At 35.7% G+C, this 19,200-nt stretch overlaps 1 protein-coding gene across 5 annotated transcripts in view; it reads right to left on the minus strand.

The window, feature by feature from the left end:
* Positions 1–19,200, minus strand: part of ADK (adenosine kinase) — a 488,918-nt gene that overhangs the window by 267,035 nt on the left and 202,683 nt on the right. The window lies entirely within an intron of this gene.

Here is a 19,200-nt window from a genome sequence, read left to right on the forward strand (position 1 = left end):
AAAATACCCCATATACTAAGTTAAAAGACATTAAAATCTTACCACATTCTCAAATATTTGAAGTATAAAAGAAATGCATATATATTTGAGAGTTAAAGGGATGAAGAGACAAAAAGTAACAAAGAAAACTAAGATAAATATACAATAACTGTCTAGAGATTTGTTCTGAAGATACATGTCCACAAATACAAAACAACATATGCATAAGCACTTGTTAAGACATCATATGTAGGGCGCCTGGGTGGCTCAGTTGGTTAAGCGACTGCCTTCGGCTCAGGTCATGATCCTGGAGTCCCGGGATCGAGTCCCGCATCGGGCTCCCTGCTCGGCGGGGAGTCTGTTTCTCCCTCTGACCCTCCTCCCTCTCATGCTCTCTGTCTCTCATTCTCTCTCTCTCAAATAAATAAATAAAATCTTTTAAAAAAAAAAAATACATCATATGTAATGCCAAAATGTCAGAAACAGCCTAAAAGCCCATCCATAGAAGACTGGTTGAATAAACTGATAAATCCCCTCAATGGAACATCACACAGCAACTTAAAAAAAACAATCAAACAAGGATAAGCTATGCAGAGTAATCCATTTATATAGAGTAATTGCCAGGATCTTTTCTGAAGATTTAAAAAAAAGACCAGAGTTCAAAAGAGTGTCTGTATGTGTGCATGTATACTTTAAGAGACAGTGAGAATTAAAATCATATATATCCTTTTAGTACATACACATACTCTTTTAGAATATATATATAATTTTAAGTTTCCTTATTTTGTAAAAAGAAACACAGAAAGAATAAACCATGAACTAAAGAAAAATGGTTTTCTATCAGGGTGGGTGGGAAAGGAATAAAGAAACTGAAACAGAAGAAAGATTCCTCTGAATGTGCCACTACACATAAAGTAGCCTTTTGAAATGCTAAAATTGTATATTTTTGAAAGTGCAATTCAATTTGAATTTTAAATTCATTTGGAAAAAAGGTGATAAAGTTGAATACATAGAAACAAAGAAATCAAAGAAAATATAAAACTGTAACATAACCCTATAGAAAAAAATGCAAATAACTTTCAATATACTATTACTTAAGGAACAAAAACCAAAAAATATTGGAGGATAGAACATTTGAAATTATTGGCTCAGAAGAGCAAAAAGAAAGAAAGAATGAAAAAGAGTAAAAAAAAACTTACAGAACTGGGCGCCTGGGTGGGGCTGTCGGTTAAGTGTCCGACTCTTGATTTCAGCTCAGATCGTGACCTCAGGGTTGTGAGATCAAGCCCCATGTCAGCTTAAGATTCTTTTTCTCTCCCTCTCTCCCTTCCCCACAACCTCCCTCTCTAAAAAAAAAAAAAAAAAGAAAAGAAAAGAAAGAAATAATATTTGCATTATGAGAATTCCAGAAGAAGAAAAAAAGGACAGAAAGTATATTTAAGCAATAAGGGCTGAAAACTTCCTGAACATAGAAATAGAAAGGGATATCCAGATCCGTGAGGCCAAATAGGTTGAATATGAATAGGGCTACACTGAGACATATTATAATTAAATTGTCAAAAAAAGACAAAGAAAGAATTTTAAAAGCAGCAAAAGAAAACAGAGAAGTTATATACAAGAAAACCCCCATATGATTATGGGTACATTTCTCAACAGAAACTTTACAGGCCAGGAGAAAATGAGATGAAACATTCAAAGTATTAAAAGAAAAAAATGTTAATCAAGAATTCTATATCCAGCAAAGCTGTCCTTCAGAAATGAAGGAGGGATAAAGACTTTCCCAAACAAACAAAAGCTGAGGGAGTTCATTACCACTAAGCCCTGCTTATAAGAAATGCCAAATGGAGTTCTTTGAGTGGAAAGGATGCTAATTAACATCATCATAATAATATAAGAAGGTAACATAAAACTAACTGGTAATGGTAAATATGCCATCAAAGTTAGATTCTGTAATACGGTAATTGTGGTACGTAATTCACTTAGAACTTCAGTTTTAAGTTCAAAAACATGAATGTAGTAAAAATAACCAAAAACACAATAATCTGTAATTAGTTACACAATATAAAAACATGCAAAAATTGTAATAGCAATAACCTAAAGTGAGAGGGGGAAGAGAAGTAAAAGTGTAAAATTTAGGAATTCTAATGAAGTTAAGTTGTTATCAGCTTAAAATAGGTGTTATAATTTTAACATATTTTATGTAAGCTTCATGGTAACCACAGGGGAAAACTTGTAGCAATTACACAAAATAACATGATAAAAAAGTCAAAGCATATTGTTACTGAAAGAGATCAAAACATGAAAAATGACCGCAGGGTAAGAAATAAGGAACAAAATATCTACAACACAATTAAGAAACAATTAATAAAATGGCAACAGTAAGTCCTTATCTATTGAGAATTACAATAGTCTCCCCTATCTGCAGAAGATATGTTCCCAGATCCCTAGTAGATGCCTGAAACTGCTGATAGTACTGATCCCTGTATATATTATGATTTTTTCCTATACACACATATCCGTTATAAAGTTTAATTTATAAATTACGCACAGTAAGAGATTAACAATAACCAATAATAAAATAGAAAAATATTAACAATATACTGTAACAATAATTATGTGAATATGCTTTCTCTCAAAGTATCTTATTGCACTTTACTCATCTTTTTTGGGATGATGAGTGACGATAAAATGCCTAGATGATGAGATTAAGGCGAATAACACAGGCACTGTGACACAGAGCATTATGCTACTACTGATGTTCTGATGATAGGACAGGAAAAGGATCATCTGCATCCAGACTATGGTTGACTGTAGGTAACTGAAACTATAGACTGGGGGGAAGGGATGGTGGGGTAATACAGTATTTTAAACATAAACAGATTAAATTCTCCAATCCAAAGACACAGAATGTCTGAATTTAAAAACCAAGATCCAATAAGATGTTGCCTACAAGAGACTCACTTTCAGCCTTAAAGACACATATAGACTGAGAGTGAAGGGATGGAAAAAGGTATTTCAAGGAAATGGTAACCAAAACAAAGCAGGGGTTTGTTAATATCAGACAAAGTAGACTTTAAACTAAAAGTGGTACAAAGACAAAGAAAGTCATTATATAATGATAAAGGGGCCAATCCATCCATAAGGTTTAACAATTGTAAATATTTAGGCACCCAACACTGGAGCACCTAAATATATAAGAAAGAAACACAGCTAAAAGGAGTAATGAAAAGCAATACAATAATAGTTAGGGACTTTAATACCCCACTCTTTTTTTTTTTTTTTAAGATTTTATTTATTTATTTGACAGAGAGAGACACAGCGAGAGAGGGAACACAAGCAGGGGGAGTGGGAGAGGGTGAAGCAGGCTTCCAACCGAGCAGGGAGCCCGATGTGGGGCTCGATCCCAGGACCCTGAGATCATGACCTGAGCCAAAGGGAGACGCTTAACGACTGAGCCACCCAGGTGCCCCTTTCATACCCCACTCTTAACAATGAATCATCCAGACCATCCAGATAGAGAATCAGAGAATGGGAGAATAAGAATAAGGTAACAGCATATTTCAACAAAACTAGAGACCAAATGGACCTAACAGACATATAGAGAACATTCTATCCAACAGCAGCAGAATACACATTCTTCTCAAGTGCATACAGAGTATTTTCTAGGCTAGTTGTATGTTAGACCACAAAACAAATCTTAGCAAATTCAGCAAGTATCTTCTTTGACTACAGTGGCATGAAACCAGAAATCAGTAACAAGAGGAAATCTGGAAAATGCACAAACACACGAAAATTAAACAACACTCTCCTGAAAAATCCAATGGATCAAAGAAGAAATTAAAGGGGAACAAAAAAAATTTCTTGAGACAAATGAAAATGAAAAACAACATACCAGAATTTGGGGGATGCAGCAAAAGCAATTCTAACAGGGAAGTTTATACTAATAACTGCTTACATTAACAAGCATGAAAGATCCTAAATTAACAATCAAACATTATGCCTTATGAAACTAGAAAAAGCAGAACAAACAGCCCAAAGGTAGATGAAGGAAGAAAATAATACAGATTAAAGCAGACATAAATGAAATAGAGAACAGAAAACAACAGAAAAAGATTAGAAAAGAATAGAAAACAATAGAAAAGATTAACCAAACTAAAGGCTGAAAAGATAAGCAAAATTCACAGTGCTTAGCAGACTAACCAAAGGGGGAGAAAAAAAAAGAGAGAATACAAATCATCAAAATTATAAACAAAAAAAGGAAGTATTACAACTGATACCACAGAAATAGAAAGGATCAGAAGAGGCTACTATGAACAATTATATGCCAACAAACTGGACAACCTATAGGAATCAAAAAATTCTTAGAAACATACAATTTACGAAGACTGAATAAGGATGAAATACAAAATCTGAATAAACCAATTACTATTAAGGAGATTGAATCAGTAACAAAAACTCTCTAATTGAAGAAAAGCCCAGGGCTAGATGACTTCAGTGGTGAATTTTACCAAATATTTAAATAGAAATTAACATCAATGCCTCTCAAACTCTTCCAAAAAACTGAAGAGGAGGGAACACTTTAAAATTTGTTTTATAAGTCAGCATTATCCTGATACAAAAGCCAAATAAGGACACTAGTGGCGGGGGGGAATAATGGCAGGCCAATATCCTGATGAATACAGATGCAAAAATTCTCAACCAAATACTAACAAACCGAATTCAGCACTACATTAAAAGGATCATTCACCATGATCAAACTGGATTTATCCCAAGGATGCAATGATGGTCCAATATACACAAATGATGAAATGAAAGGAAAAAAAATCATATGATCATCTTAATAGACACAGAAAAAGCATTTGACAAAATTCAGTATCTGTTTGTGATAAAAACACTTAACTAAGAATAAAAAACATATCTCAACAATATAAAGGCCATATATAATAAACCCAAAGCTAATAACATACTCAACACTGAAAGATTAAAAGCTTCCTCTCTATCATCAGGAACAAGACAAGAATGCCCACTCTCACCACTCCTACTTAACACAGTACTGAAAATCCTAGCTAGAGCAATCAGGCAAGAAAAAGAAAAGGCATCACTGTTGGAAAGGAAGAAGTAAAATCATCTCTATTTGCAGATGATGTGATTTTATATATAGGAAGTCAACCAAAAAAAAGCTAGAACTAATCAATTCAGTAAAGTTGTAAGATACAAAATAAACATACAAAAATCAGTGGCATTTCTATACATTGACAACAAATTCTCTGAAAAAGAATTTTAAAAATTAGTTCCATTTACAATAGTAGCAAATAAACAATAAAATACTTAGGAATAAAGTGAATAAAGGAGGTTAAAGATCTCTATTCTTAAAACTACAAGATATTGATGAAAGAAATCAACAAGACACAAGTAAACAGAAAGGCATCCCATGCTCATGGACTGGGAAAATTAATATTGTTAAAATGTCAATACGACCAAAAGCCATCTATGGATCCAATGCAATCCCTATCAAGATTCCAATGGCCTTTTTTATAGAAATAAACAATCCTAAAATTTAGATGGAACAAGAAAAGACCCTGAATATCCAAAAATAAAGTGAGAAAGAAGGTCAAAGCAGGAGATGTCGCATTTTCTGATTTGGGGCTATACTATAAAGTTATAGTAATTAAAACAGCATGGTACTGGCATAAAAACAGAAAAACAAACCAATGGAACAGAATCAAGAGCCCAGGAATAAACCCAAACATATACGCCAACTAATATTTGACAAGGAAGCCAAAAATACCCAAGGGAGAAAATAGAGTCTCTCCAATAAATGTGCTGAGAAAATTTGCTATTCACATGTAAAAGAGTGAAACTTGACCCTCTAACTTACATCATTCAAAAAATTAACGTGAACTGGATTAAAGACTTAAATGTATGACCTGCAGTCATGAAACTCTGAAGAAAACACAGGAAAAAAAACTCCTTGACACGGGTCTTAGAAATGATTTTTTGAAAATCACAACTAAAGCACAAATAACAATATAAAAAAAAAAGTGGGACTACATCAAACTAAAAATCTTCTGCATTGCAAAAGAAACCATCAACAAAGTGAAAAGACAACCTATGGAATGGGAAAAAATATTTGTAAACCATATATCTGATAAGGGCTTAATATCCAAAATATATAAAGAACCCATAAAACTCAATAGCAGAAAAACAAATAATCAAATTTAAAATGGGTAAAGGACCTGAATAGACATTTTTCCAAAGAAAATATATGATTGGGCAACAGGCACATGAAATGATGCTCAACATTGCTAATCATTAGAGAAATGCAAATTAAAACCACAGTGAGATATCACCTCATGCCTGTTAGAATGGCTATTATTGGGGCACCTGAGTGGCTCAGTCATTAAGCACCCGACTCTTGATTTTGGCTCAGGTCATGATCTCAGGGTCGTGAGATGGAGCCCCACATTGGGGCTGAGGATCCCCTCTCTCCATCTGCCCCTCCACCCTCCCCTGCTCTAAAAAAAGAAAGAAAGAAAAAAAGAAAGAAAGAAAGAGAAAGAAAGAAAGGAAGAAAAAGGGCCATTATCAAAAAGACAAGAGAAAACAATAATGGTGTGGATGTAGAGAACCATTATGAACTAATGGTGGAATGTAAACTGGTACAGCTACTATGAAGAATAGTTTGGAGTTCCTCAAAAAATTAAAAATAGGGGGTGCCTGGCTGGCTCAGTTTGTAGAGCATGCAAATCTTCATCTCCTGGAGTCATGAGTTCGAGCCCCATGTTGGGTGTACAGATTATTAAAAAAAAAAAAAATTAAAAAATAGAACTACCATATGATCCAGCAATTCTATTCTGGGAATATATCCAAAAGAATGAAAACAATAATTCAAAAAGATATTTGTAGGGGCGTCTGGGTGGCTCAGTCAGTTAAGCATCTGCCTTGGGCTCAGGTTATTTTCCAGAGTCCTGGGATCAAATCCCACATCGGGCTCCCTGCTCAGTGAGGAACCTGCTTCTCTCTCTCCCTCTGCCTCTCCCCCTTGTGCTCTTTCAAAAAAATAAAATAAAATCTAAAAAAAAGAAGGTATTTGTAGCCTCATGTTCACAACAGCATTATTTATAGTAGCTAAGACATGGAAGCAACCTAAGTGTCCATCAACGGATGGATGGATATATATTTTTTTATTCACGTAGGAAGCATGGTTAAATGATCAACCATGTCTGTTTTAGTGGTAAAATACAAAAACAAAATCAGTAACAAATTTTAGTATGATTATTTAAATAACTTAATATGCCATTAAATAATAGGAAACTTCATTCAGTGAAAGTGAAGCCATTATGATGTAATTAAGCCTAATTAAATCAAAGTTTACATGTTCAAACTACAGTGTAAAAAAGGAGTGACACCCAGCCTTAAATCTGACTTGTAACTCTTCCATTACCAATCAATATTACTTAAACCTGCAAGACAAAAAAAAGAAAAATAACAGAAATATTCAGCAGGTTTTGTTGGAATTCCATCATGGAATATTTCATCACAGGAAACTGGCTAACATCCTATTTTTTTTTTTTTAAAGATTTTATTTATTTATTTGACAGAGAGAGACATAGTGAGAGAGTGAACACAAGCAGGGGGAGTGGGAGAGGGAGAAGCAGGCTTCCCGCCGAGCAGGGAGCCCGACGCGGGGCTCGATCCCAGGACCCTGGGATCATGACCTGAGCCGAAGGCAGACGCTTAACGACTGAGCCACCCAGGCGCCCCGGCTAACATCCTATTTTTGATATTAGTATATCGGGACACTGACAAAAATACGAGAACTTTACTCTTGACCAGTGATTTTGATTTAGGTTTGTCAATCCATTGTGAGAGCTTACTAGGCCAAAGTAAACACACAGAACTAAGAGAAGCCAGGTTCACTGCTTCAAAGCACTTAATAACCTGGCTGAGTCATTAAAGATGTTATAATCAGAAAGCTGAAATAAATTAAAAGTAATTTTTTGAAAGTTTATAATTGGGATGCCTGGGTGGCTCAGTCGTTAAGCGTCTGCCTTCGGCTCAGGTCATGATCCCAGGGTCCTGGGATCGAGTCCCACATCGGGCTCCCTGCTCAGCGGGGAGTCTGCTTCTCCATCTCCCTCTGCTGCTCCCCCTACTTGTGCTCGCTCTCTCTCTCTCTCTCTGATAAATAAATAAATAAAAATCTTAAAAAAAAAGTTTATAATTAATTTGATAAGAGTTTTATTAAAATTTTAGTAATTCTCTAATTTTATCTCAAACACAATGTGTTACCAATACTTCACCAATCGGTTTCCTACCATTCCGACATCCAGTCAATAAACATTTAATGCATGTCTAGTAGAGGATAAGATGAAAGTGACGGTGTCCCTAATATAGTCACACCACAACATCTTCAGATTCTCTAGAAAAGAGATTCAACCCTTTTCATAACCTCTTATGATGCTGCTCCTTTTAGCTAAAACAAATTGCTCAGCTTGTCTTTGTTTATGTATGTATAGTACATCCTTAAACACCTATCTTTAACTCTCCTAAAATAGTCCAAAATTACATGTATGTTGTGAATAACTAGAAAACAAAACCAGAAAGAAACAAGCACAGAATTTTCAGACACTGGACAAAGGCAGAGCAGGACTGTGATCTCTGACAGAAAAGAAACAAGGTAGGCCCTTACATCATGTAGGCTCTCTGCCAGTAGGCAATTTCCAGACTGTGGTGTGGGGGGAAAGAAGCCAAACAGAGCCAGGCATTCTAGTGAAAAGAGATAAGTGTTCAAGGAGAGTCAAGAGACTAAAAATTGTAAAAAAAAAAAAAAAAAAAAAAAGTTTCAAAGAGTCGTGTGCTAAAATCATAACTCTTGAGGCTCTGGCTGAACTCCAACCAAGGAATATATGAGATCACAAGGAATCTACATAAATGCTTCAGGATTAAAAATTGAGTTTATCAAGGTCTCAGGATTCAGTAGCAATATACAAAAATCTAATGTAATTCTACATACTATCAAGGAACAGTTGAAAATTAAAGTTAAGAAAATACTGTCATTTATAATCACATTAAAAATGAAACATACTGGGATAAAATTTGAGAAAATGAGTGCAAGACCTATACATAAAACGCCATAAAGTTTGCTGAGGGGAAAAAAACTATACAAATGGAGAGCTATACTAAATGCATGGATTAGACCTCAATACCCTTAGGACAGCAATTCTCCCCAAACTGATTTACAGATTTGTTGCAACCCCAGTCGGTACCTCAATAGGATTTCTGAAGATACCAAAAAGCTGATTCTATAAATCAACAGTAAAGGAAAGGGAACTAGAAGAGTCAAAGGTTGGGAGGTATGTCAGTGTGAAGTAAGCCAACATTGCTAAACCCCAATTTCTTCAAATATAAAATGCAGATAATATAATCTATGATCTTATAAGGATGTTTCAAGAATTAGAAACAGACTAACAAGCCATGCAATTTAGTTCAGTAAATGATACTTATTATAGTTGAATCTCTTTTATACAGAATGAAAGGGCTCACACTGTGCTGTAAGTACACTTAAATGGAGATCAAGAAAGCCACAGCCATAATTCGTAACTTTAAATAAATATGTGAATTAGTTGATTTCAATTTTAAAAGCAACAGTAAAGGCAGAATGCCAACAGAAAAGACCCAGGAGGGAGATTAATTGCAGCAGAGGGGTTCAGAAAAGGCTTCCAGAGACAGGTGACATGATCAATTCGTCTATGAACAATGGGCATAATATTCAAAAATGGCTATAAGCTGTCTCCTTTCCTATCTTAGGAATTTTATCACGGTGTCCCTAAGGCAAAAGAAATTCTATGTATTAAGTAGTTAGTTCCAAACAACTTAATAAGTTATTTATTTCCTAACAATTTAGCATGTCATGCACCGTAAAATTCTCAAACCTTGAAATCAGATTGCCACCAATCCCATTCCCTGTTTCACACTGATTCTTGTGCAATACTTAATTTTTTTTTTCTTTTTTACCACCCAAAATCCAGCTTTGTAGAGTATCTGATACTACCAAAGGAATGTAGCAATCTAACATTAAAATAGAAATATCTGGAACTAGTGGTTCATGCTCTTTCTGATAGGTATCACTGTCTTGTTAGAAAAATTTAAAATATCTTGTGGACCCAATGTGGGTTTGTCACAGAATCCAAGGGGCCTTAGCACACAGACTGGAAAATAAAAGAGTATACTGTTAACAAAAACAATGAAAAAGAGAAATGAAGAACTATTAGGAATATAATGACAGAGCACTACGTGGGAGGGAAGACTGAGAAAAGATGATCCAGGCCAGATCATTAAATGCCACGTTAAGAAGCTGAGGCAGCAGGAGCACCTGGTTCGCTCAGTTAGAACATGTGACTCTTGATCTAGCCGTTGTGAATTCGAGTCCCATGCTGGGTGTAGAGATTATTTAAAAAATAAATTTAAGGGGCGCCTGGGTGGCTCAGTTTGTTAAGCGACTGCCTTCGGCTCAGGTCATGATCCTGGAGTTCCGGGATCGAGTCCCGCATCGGGCTCCCTGCTCGGCAGGGAGTCTGCTTCTCCCTCTGACCCTCCTCCCTCTCATGCTCTCTGTCTCTCATTCTCTCTCTCTCAAATAAATAAATAAAATCTTTAAAAAAAAAAATTTAAAAAACCTTAAAAGAAAGAAGTTGAGGCAGCATTTTGTAGGTAGATGGGTGCACCTGAGGGTTTTTGAACAAAGGAATGAGATAAGAGATGATACCTCATTAAGGTAAGGAAGCAGAAAATTTACAACTGAATTTAAATAGGTGCTGAATAAATGACACATTAAGTTTCATGTTAAGAGTCTTTAACAACATATAGAAAGACTCCTAGGGGCACCTGGGTGGCTCAGTCAGGCATCCAACTCTTCGTTTTGGCTCAGGTCATGATCTCAGGGTCCTGGATTGAGCCCTGTGTCGGGCTCCACACTCAGCAAGGAGTCTGCTTGAGGATTTCTCTCCCTCTCCCTCGGCCCTTTCCCCCACTTGCACGTGCTCTCTCTCTCTCTAAAATAAATAAATCTTTTTAATAAAAAGGAAAAAAAGAGAGAGATTTCTAGTAATATTGACTTTACTTTCCAGATGAATTTCCTCCTTGCTACCTAATGTAGTATTTAGGACAATATAACTGAAAATGATGCTCAAGAGCCAGTCACTTCTAAGATAATGCTACATACTTTAATTCAATTTGTAATAGAATAATGAAGAATGACACTAAAATAATGATACTAAAATAGTTGCAGGATAAGCCAAAGACAAGCATTTTATATCAGAAAACCCAATGAGGAATTTCAGGAAAACTAAACCACAATGAAAAGAAATTATATGTCAACTGGGAAGTAACAGCAAAAACAGATTGCAAAGGTTTATCAGGAAATCAAAACTGAAGTAGTTGGTTAGGAAACCAACGTATATCACATGACTTAAAGGGCTGACTGCCTCAGATGATTGGTATGCTACCAAGTGACACAGTGAAACACAAAATTTTCACAAATATTATTAAAGAATCTATTCTCCCTCATTAACTAGTATGTTATACTCCTTTCTTGACAAAACTGCTGTTTTCCTTGTTGGCAGGTGTCCTATTAATAAAAATTGATTTGTGATAGTCCTACTATTATCCCCAACAATTTTTAGTTATTTTTCTTGTTAAATACCTGTTAACATCTATTTCTCAGAAGAAATTTTAGGAAACTTTGGCCCAGTAAGAAAAAAGCATAAATGTTAGACTCAGATTTATATAAATTCATCCAGTTGTGTGACAGTAAATTATATACTCTATCAGAGCTTTTACTTCTTACAGAATTACTGTGAGAATTAAATAAGATAAGCGAAGTGCCTATAGCAGTGCCTGTTAAATAGTATTGATGATGATGAAAATAATAACAGGGCACTGATACATGATTAAAAACTTTTACTCTGATTTCATTCAACTCATTCCATAAATATTTGTGATCATTTACCAGTTGTTGGGCATTATTATAGTAAATAATGGATAAAGCAGCATTTCTCTCTCTTTTGTAGGCTTCCTTTCTTTTCCCTATCCCTTGGTGTTCTGCAGGCCTGGATCCAAGAATTATCTGCCCTTTTCACCCTATACACTTTTTCTGGATATGATCTAATCTAGCCCCACAGTTTAAATTCCCATCTATACACTGAGACTCCTCACCTCTATTTTTTGTTTAGACCTGTCTTCAGATTATTGATCTGAATATCCAAATGCCTCTGACCCTATTTTGCCACTAAATCTAGATGTTTCTCCTTCTCTCTATCTCTATTATTACCACTTAAGCGCAAGCCACCATCTTCTCTCAATTAGACTACTCTCAAAACTTCTTTAAAAATTTTTGTGGACATATATTCACATACCATAAAAGTTATCACTTTAAAGAATATAATTCAGTTGTTTCCTATATATTCATAAGCTTGTGCAATCATCACCACTATCTAATTCCAGCACATTTCATCTCTCCAAAAAGAAGCCTGTGTCCAGGGGCCCCTGGGTGGCTCAGTCAGTTAAATGTCTGCCTTTGGTTCAGGTGATGATCCTGGAGTCCCAGAATTGAGCCCCATGTCCCACTCTCCGCTCAGTGGGGCATCTGCTTCTTCCTCTGTCCCTCCCCCCACTCGTGTGTGCATGCACACATTCTCTCTCTCTCAAATAAATAAATAAAATCCTAAAAAAAAAAGAAACCTGTGTCTGTTAGCAATCATGCCCTATTCTTCTCCCCACTCTATCCTCCATGACCATTTGCAAAAGGTCCCTCTGCCTTCAGTTCTTTTGTGTGTGTTTATATTTATTTTATTATTTTTTAAATTTTTTATTGTAATTCCAGTTAGCAAACAGTGTTGTATTAGTTTCAGGTGTACAATACAGTGATTCAACTCCCTGCCTTCAGCTCTGCTTCCTTCCAATTCACTATACTTTGAGTTATCTTTCAAAAACGTCTTTCAAGCAGAGTTCCAACAAACAATTTTATGATTGAACCACCAACTGCTTCTCCAAGTTCATCTAAAAGTATTCACTCTCTGGAATGCAATGTTCTAGTATCATTCCATTCATATTTTATCTCTGGTTCTTTCTAGCTTAGATTATAGACCTCACTTTCTTGGGTAAGCTATTCTTGAACACTAGACTAAATGCCCATGTTTTATTTTGTCACACCTCACACCAGTCAGAATGGCTAGTATTAAAAAGACAAGGAATAAGAGTTGGCAAGGATGCGGAGAAAAGGGAACCCTTATGCACGGATGGTGGGAATGTAAATTGGTGCAACCACTGTGGAAAACAGTTTGACAGTTCCTCAAAATACTAAAAATAGAGGGGCACCTGGGGGGCACAGTTGATTGGGCATCCAACTCTTGGTTTTGGCTCAGGTAGTGATCTCAGGGTGCTGGGATCCAGCCCTGCATGGGACTTGGCAGGGAGTTTGCTTAAAGATTCTCTCTCTCCCTCTCCCCCTGCTCTTTCTCTCTCAAATAAATAAATGAACCTTTTTAAAAAAATATTCGAGCCAAAGGCAGACACTTAACTGACTAAGCCACCCAGGTGCCCCAAAAAATCTGATCTTAAAGAAAAAAAAAGTCTGAAAAAAAAAAAAGTCTGGAAAATGTCTTCAGAAACAGAATTCAATACAGCACTTCCACAACATTAAGTGAAATTACTAAATTCCCTTATATAATGAAATGATGTTGTTGATGATGTTATAAATATGTGGCAATATCCTGAATGGGGTTCAGGACACACTACTCCAAATTATGGCACACTGGTTGAAGGAATTTGAGAAAAAAGCAGAAGCAGGACAGTCACTCTCACCTTCCTCCCCTTCTTCCCCGAAACAGGTCATAAAACCTTCATGTGAGAGGTGCTTTCCCTATATTTGGAGGAAAAGAGCTCCCTCATCTCCAAAGACAAAGGGACTAAAAGAATCTTTAAAAAAGGCCTTGCTAAATTTCCCTCAGTTTTACCACAGTTGCCTCATACTCTCTGACCTATCATGTTTCTACAAAATTTCCCACTATTCATCAGACCTAGCATAAAAATACTCAGGTCAAACTGTTTCTTTGGGTCTTAATTTTCTAATGAAGACTCTGTGTCACCACAAACTTATATTAAATAAGTCTGTATGCTTTGTCAGTTTAATTTTCAGACGTAGCCAGAGACCCTGAGAGGGTTTAGGAATACTTTTTCCTCCCCTAACCCCCAAGCAACTTTTAAAGGAGATTGTAGGAAGAGCTGCTGTGGAGTTTAAATGACATTTTTATTCACCCATATATTTATTATAATTTAAAATTAATTTCTAAAATCATATTATGATTTTTTGCATATATTCCAAACACTTTCCCCAAGCAACTTAGGAAAAACTGCCCTAAAACCAAATTAAACCAAAGGTTAGCTAAAAAACACTAAAATTAGCCAAAGGTGAATTAGAAAAAACAATACACTTAAGAGCTAAATTAGTGAGTACTTACCATATGTCTGCCATTATGCTAGTTCTTTACCTACTACGTTATCTCTCAGTTAATCCTAACCACCATGCACAAGGTAAATACTATTCTAATTCACAGGTGAGTAAGCAGAGACCGTAGGTCAGTGGAAGAACTCAACTCTGTATGATTTCAGAAGGTATACTCTCAATCATCACTCCAGATATGAGGAAAGAAAGGGAAGTAAAGAAAATCATGGAATGAATGTCATCAGACCTCAGTCACAGAACTAACTGGCTTGAAAAAGAGTAGCTGTGTAACCTTGTAGAAGTATTTAATTTCTCTGGTTATCATTGTCCTTCATTATAAAAGTCAAAAATTATGGTGATTTTCTAAAAGATCTATCATGTCAAGCTATGAAAAGAACTGAAGAATATATGGTATATATATCAAGGAAAAAATCCAAATAGAACTTTATCATGGCCAATTAAAACTAGTACTGAAAGGTGAGGAGGGTAAGAAACCTTTAGAGAGAAAGAACAGTGGTCTTTAGGGGTAAGAATGTCACTCAGATGCATCTGCCCAGAAATTCTACAAAATCCACAGAGAAGCATGCCAACTAACAACCAAAGAACAAGAAAAGAATTGAGAAAAATCCTTCCCCTTTACTATTTCTAACATACATGTTGTAAAAAGCAAAATCCCTCAAGGCAGTAAACATCTGCCCATCAACACCTATCAGCAGCAACATCAAAAACATAAGGCAAAGGTCAAGTCAAAGTTTACTGACAATGATGAACTATGACAGCCTCTATTAAATTACCCCTTCCTTCAAGGTGTATGTGATCAAAGCAGCAAAGATATTTTCACTCAGTCACATAACAAGCTATTTGTTGAGATTGAAACATCTGGTCAATATCTCCTAACACTGCAATTTCATGCACAGTTAGCATTAGGGCACATTTCTTCTCCTCTTCTTACAGGGTCCATAAGGGTGGCACATATGGCTGATCATTTCATTCAAAAAGGATTCAATTCAAGGCATTATACACAATCGTCTGTGCTTTATGGTGTTTTAAGTCTACCTGCCATCGTTTTCCATCATCATTGCTCACTGCTCTCTTCTACTATAAAAGCCTGCAAATATGACAGAGCACTTAAAGCTTAACAGCTTTCCTCCACTGGAGTTAGAAAGCATTTAAGGCAAAGGAATCTATAAAGTGGCAAGTCGTTTTCCATTGTCAAAAACTCCCAATACATTAAACTGCTTACCACTTTACCGTTTAAGCAAGATCTAATACAGACTGAAAAAATCATTTTTAATGTCAAATGCTTGATTTTCTGCATGACAGAATTATGAAAGTACCTTCTTTTGGTATAATTTTAAGTTACAATAAATGACTTGAAAACAATATCATAGAAACATTTAAAAATTAATTTTAATATGGGTTTTCAGAATATATTTTTCAACTTCACAAAAAGCAATTCTATACTAAGAGAATAGGAATGCTACAATTTTATCAGTACCATATGCTGAAAATTTTCCTCTTGAAATGCATGCATTTGTTGCCATGGTAACAGGGCCCTTTCTTAAACACTTACCGTAGTAAACCTGAACTCACACCATAGATTTCTTTTTCCCTTTCTTCCTTTAGGAAAGGAAAAAACTGGGTGGGGGTAAGAGACATCTTTGAAGCTACTGTTTCAGATTTCCTTTGACCCATCTCCCTGACAAGTAGCGAAACTATATGAGCAGAGTTGTCTTCTGAGATGTAAGAATTTGCATAGACAATAACCAAATGAATTTCAATAAGGAAATATTCTTCTAATGATAAAGAACCACTTATGACCACCTTACAATAAGCAATATGCAATGGCTGATTAAAGAAGGAGAATATCAAAATAACAAGACTGAACTAAAATCTAAGTTAGGTGTAATGTCCAGGACTGCTATCCTAGCATATAATGTAAATATAATGTTTATTCAGTTGTTCATTAATTGCATCAGTCAAGCTATTTATTGAATGGGTCTATAGGCCAGGCACCATCCCAGCACTGGAACACAAAATTAAACAAGTCAGACATGCTGCTGTCTCACGGAGATTCCACACCGAGCAAAACAAAACGCAAAACAAACAAAAACACTAAACAGAAAAATAACTGTAAGAAATGCTATGAAGGAAAAAACAAATGGCTGAGAAGGACGATGGGTGAGAGAGAGGGTCTAGGAAAAGTACCTACTTTATTTTTTTTTTTTTAAAGATTTTATTTATTTATTTGAGACAGAGAGAATGAGAGAGAGAGAGCACATGAGAGGGGGGAGGGTCAGAGGCAGAAGCAGGGAGCCCGATGCGGGACTCATCCAGGGACTCCAGGATCATGACCTGAGCCGAAGGCAGTCGCTTAACCAACTGAGCCACCCAGGCGCCCTAGGAAAAGTATCTACTTTAAATAGACCTAAGGACATTTAAATTGAGACATAAAATATGCAAATGAGCTAATCAGGTACAGAGTGAGCTTAGGGGTTGGGGAATTTTCCAAACAGAAATACCAAAGGCAAAATCTTCTGCCGCAAGAAAGAGGTTGGTATATTCAAAAAATTGAAAAGCAGTGTGGCTAAAGCTCAGTGAAGGAGATGGAGAGTAGCTAAGACAAATTTGGAAAAATATGCAGGTTTCAGAACATGCACACCTTGCTGGCGATGGGAAGGAGAATAAATTTTATTTAGCATGCAATAGGAGGGAAGGAGAATAAATTTTATTTAGCATGCAATAGGATGTCACTGAAAGGTCCTAAACAAAAAAGCAAAATTATCAAATTTAAATAAGGATTGCTTTTGCTACTGTATATAAAAGGATTTTATACTGTATATAAAAGTAGAGGAAGTAAGATCAGTTAGGTGTTATTCACATCCCTAACCAGTCCTTTGGAAAAGCTTATTGGTTCTATCCTTAAATTATTTCCAGATTTTAACCACTTTTTTTCAACCACTTTCATTAATTCCACTGCTCTCAACCATCTAAATTACCATAACCTCTTGCTTGGATTGTTGCAATAGTTTCCTTAATCTCCTTGCTTCCATCCTTGACATTTTACTTTTAAAATGTTAAGTCAGTGAATGCCATTCCTTTGCTCAAATCCTGCAATGCTCTTCATATCACTCATTAAGAAGCAAAAATCCTTACATTAGTCTATGAGGCCCTACAGGATCAAGTCACTCTCCTTTACCTCCTGCTGTCTCTTTAACCTCATCTCTTGCACTTGTCATATTGTGCTCCAACCAAACTCAGCTCCTTGCAGGATTTTGAAACATGCCAAGCATGCTCTCCCTTAGCAACTGCTGACATCTCTACCAGACTGGATTTCCCTAGCTAGCCAGATGGCTCTTCCTTCATCTTGAAAGTCTATACTCAAATCTCCTCTTCTCAAGGAAACTGTTCCCACACATCCCATTTAATATTGTAAAATGCCTCTTTTGTTCCAACATTCCCAATACCATATTCTTCTACTTTTTATCCCTATTCTAATTTCCTCATATATCACATTCATTACATTTCGCCCTTCCACTAAAATATGAGCTCCATGAAGGCAGGAAATTTTTATGTTTTGCTCACCAATGCATCCCCAGCACTTGACACATAAGTAGATACTCCATAGGTATTTGATGAATTGTATCTTAATAACAAATCAAGAGATAGCAAATGAGAGATCAATAGATAGCAAACATTTATTTATATGCTATCCATCACATATTCCTAAAACAGCATATTTATTTTAAAACAGGAATAAAATGAGAATAAAATAATGCTTCCAAAAATATTACCTATTAATATTACTGAAGGATGCATGTTATCACAGTCATTATTTAATAGTGTTATGGCCAGTATAATTATATCCTAAAATTAAATTAAGCACTAAAAACACTGAAAAGGTAAAAACATGTCACAATCTGCAAAAGTAAAGGAAAATATACATTCTTAAGATCTGCAATATTATTGAAAACAATTCACTCTTCATTATAAACCATGAAGTAGGTACACTTCTAATTTTCCTTTTACAGATGAATAAACTGAGGCACAGAAAGTATAAATAACCCAGGATTTGAATCTAGACATTTTACAAACAAAGCCCAAGTTTAAGACACTATTATATAATGATCCCTGAAGAGTATCCACTAAAAAAATATTAGAAATAATAGAGAGAGTTTGGTAAGATGTTCAGTTACTAAAACATGTATTTAAAAACTTTCGCATATACTATTAATAACCTATTGGAAAAACAACAAGGAAAAATTTCTACATAGACTAGTACCAAGAAGAAACCACACTGAACCCACTGATCAATATTAGCATCACTAAAAGTGGAACAAAAAGGTATGATACATTACAAATGGGATACAATAAAAATAACAGAGTACCAGTTTTAAGATTCTTGTCTAAGGAAACAAAAGCTGCATCTAAACAAATCTCTAGCTCTCACTAAATATGAAGCAACTAATGAAATACAGAGAGTAAGATATTTTACAAATAACCCTGTTTCTGTTAAAAAAAAAAAAAAAAAACTTTAAAAAGGGGAAGCAGCAGGACACCTGGGTGGCTCAGTCGGTTAAGCGTCTGTCTTGGGCTCAGGTCATGATCCCAGGGTCCTGGGATCGAGCCCCGCGTCGGGCTCCCTGCTCAGTGGGGAGCCTGCTTCTCCCTCTGCCTGCTGCTTCCCCTGCTTGCGCTCTTTCTCTGACAAATAAATA

Source organism: Leptonychotes weddellii, chromosome 6 (assembly GCF_054177405.1).
Source record: "Leptonychotes weddellii isolate Sample4059 chromosome 6, ASM5417740v2, whole genome shotgun sequence".
In the NCBI taxonomy this organism is placed as follows: Eukaryota; Metazoa; Chordata; class Mammalia; order Carnivora; family Phocidae; genus Leptonychotes; species Leptonychotes weddellii.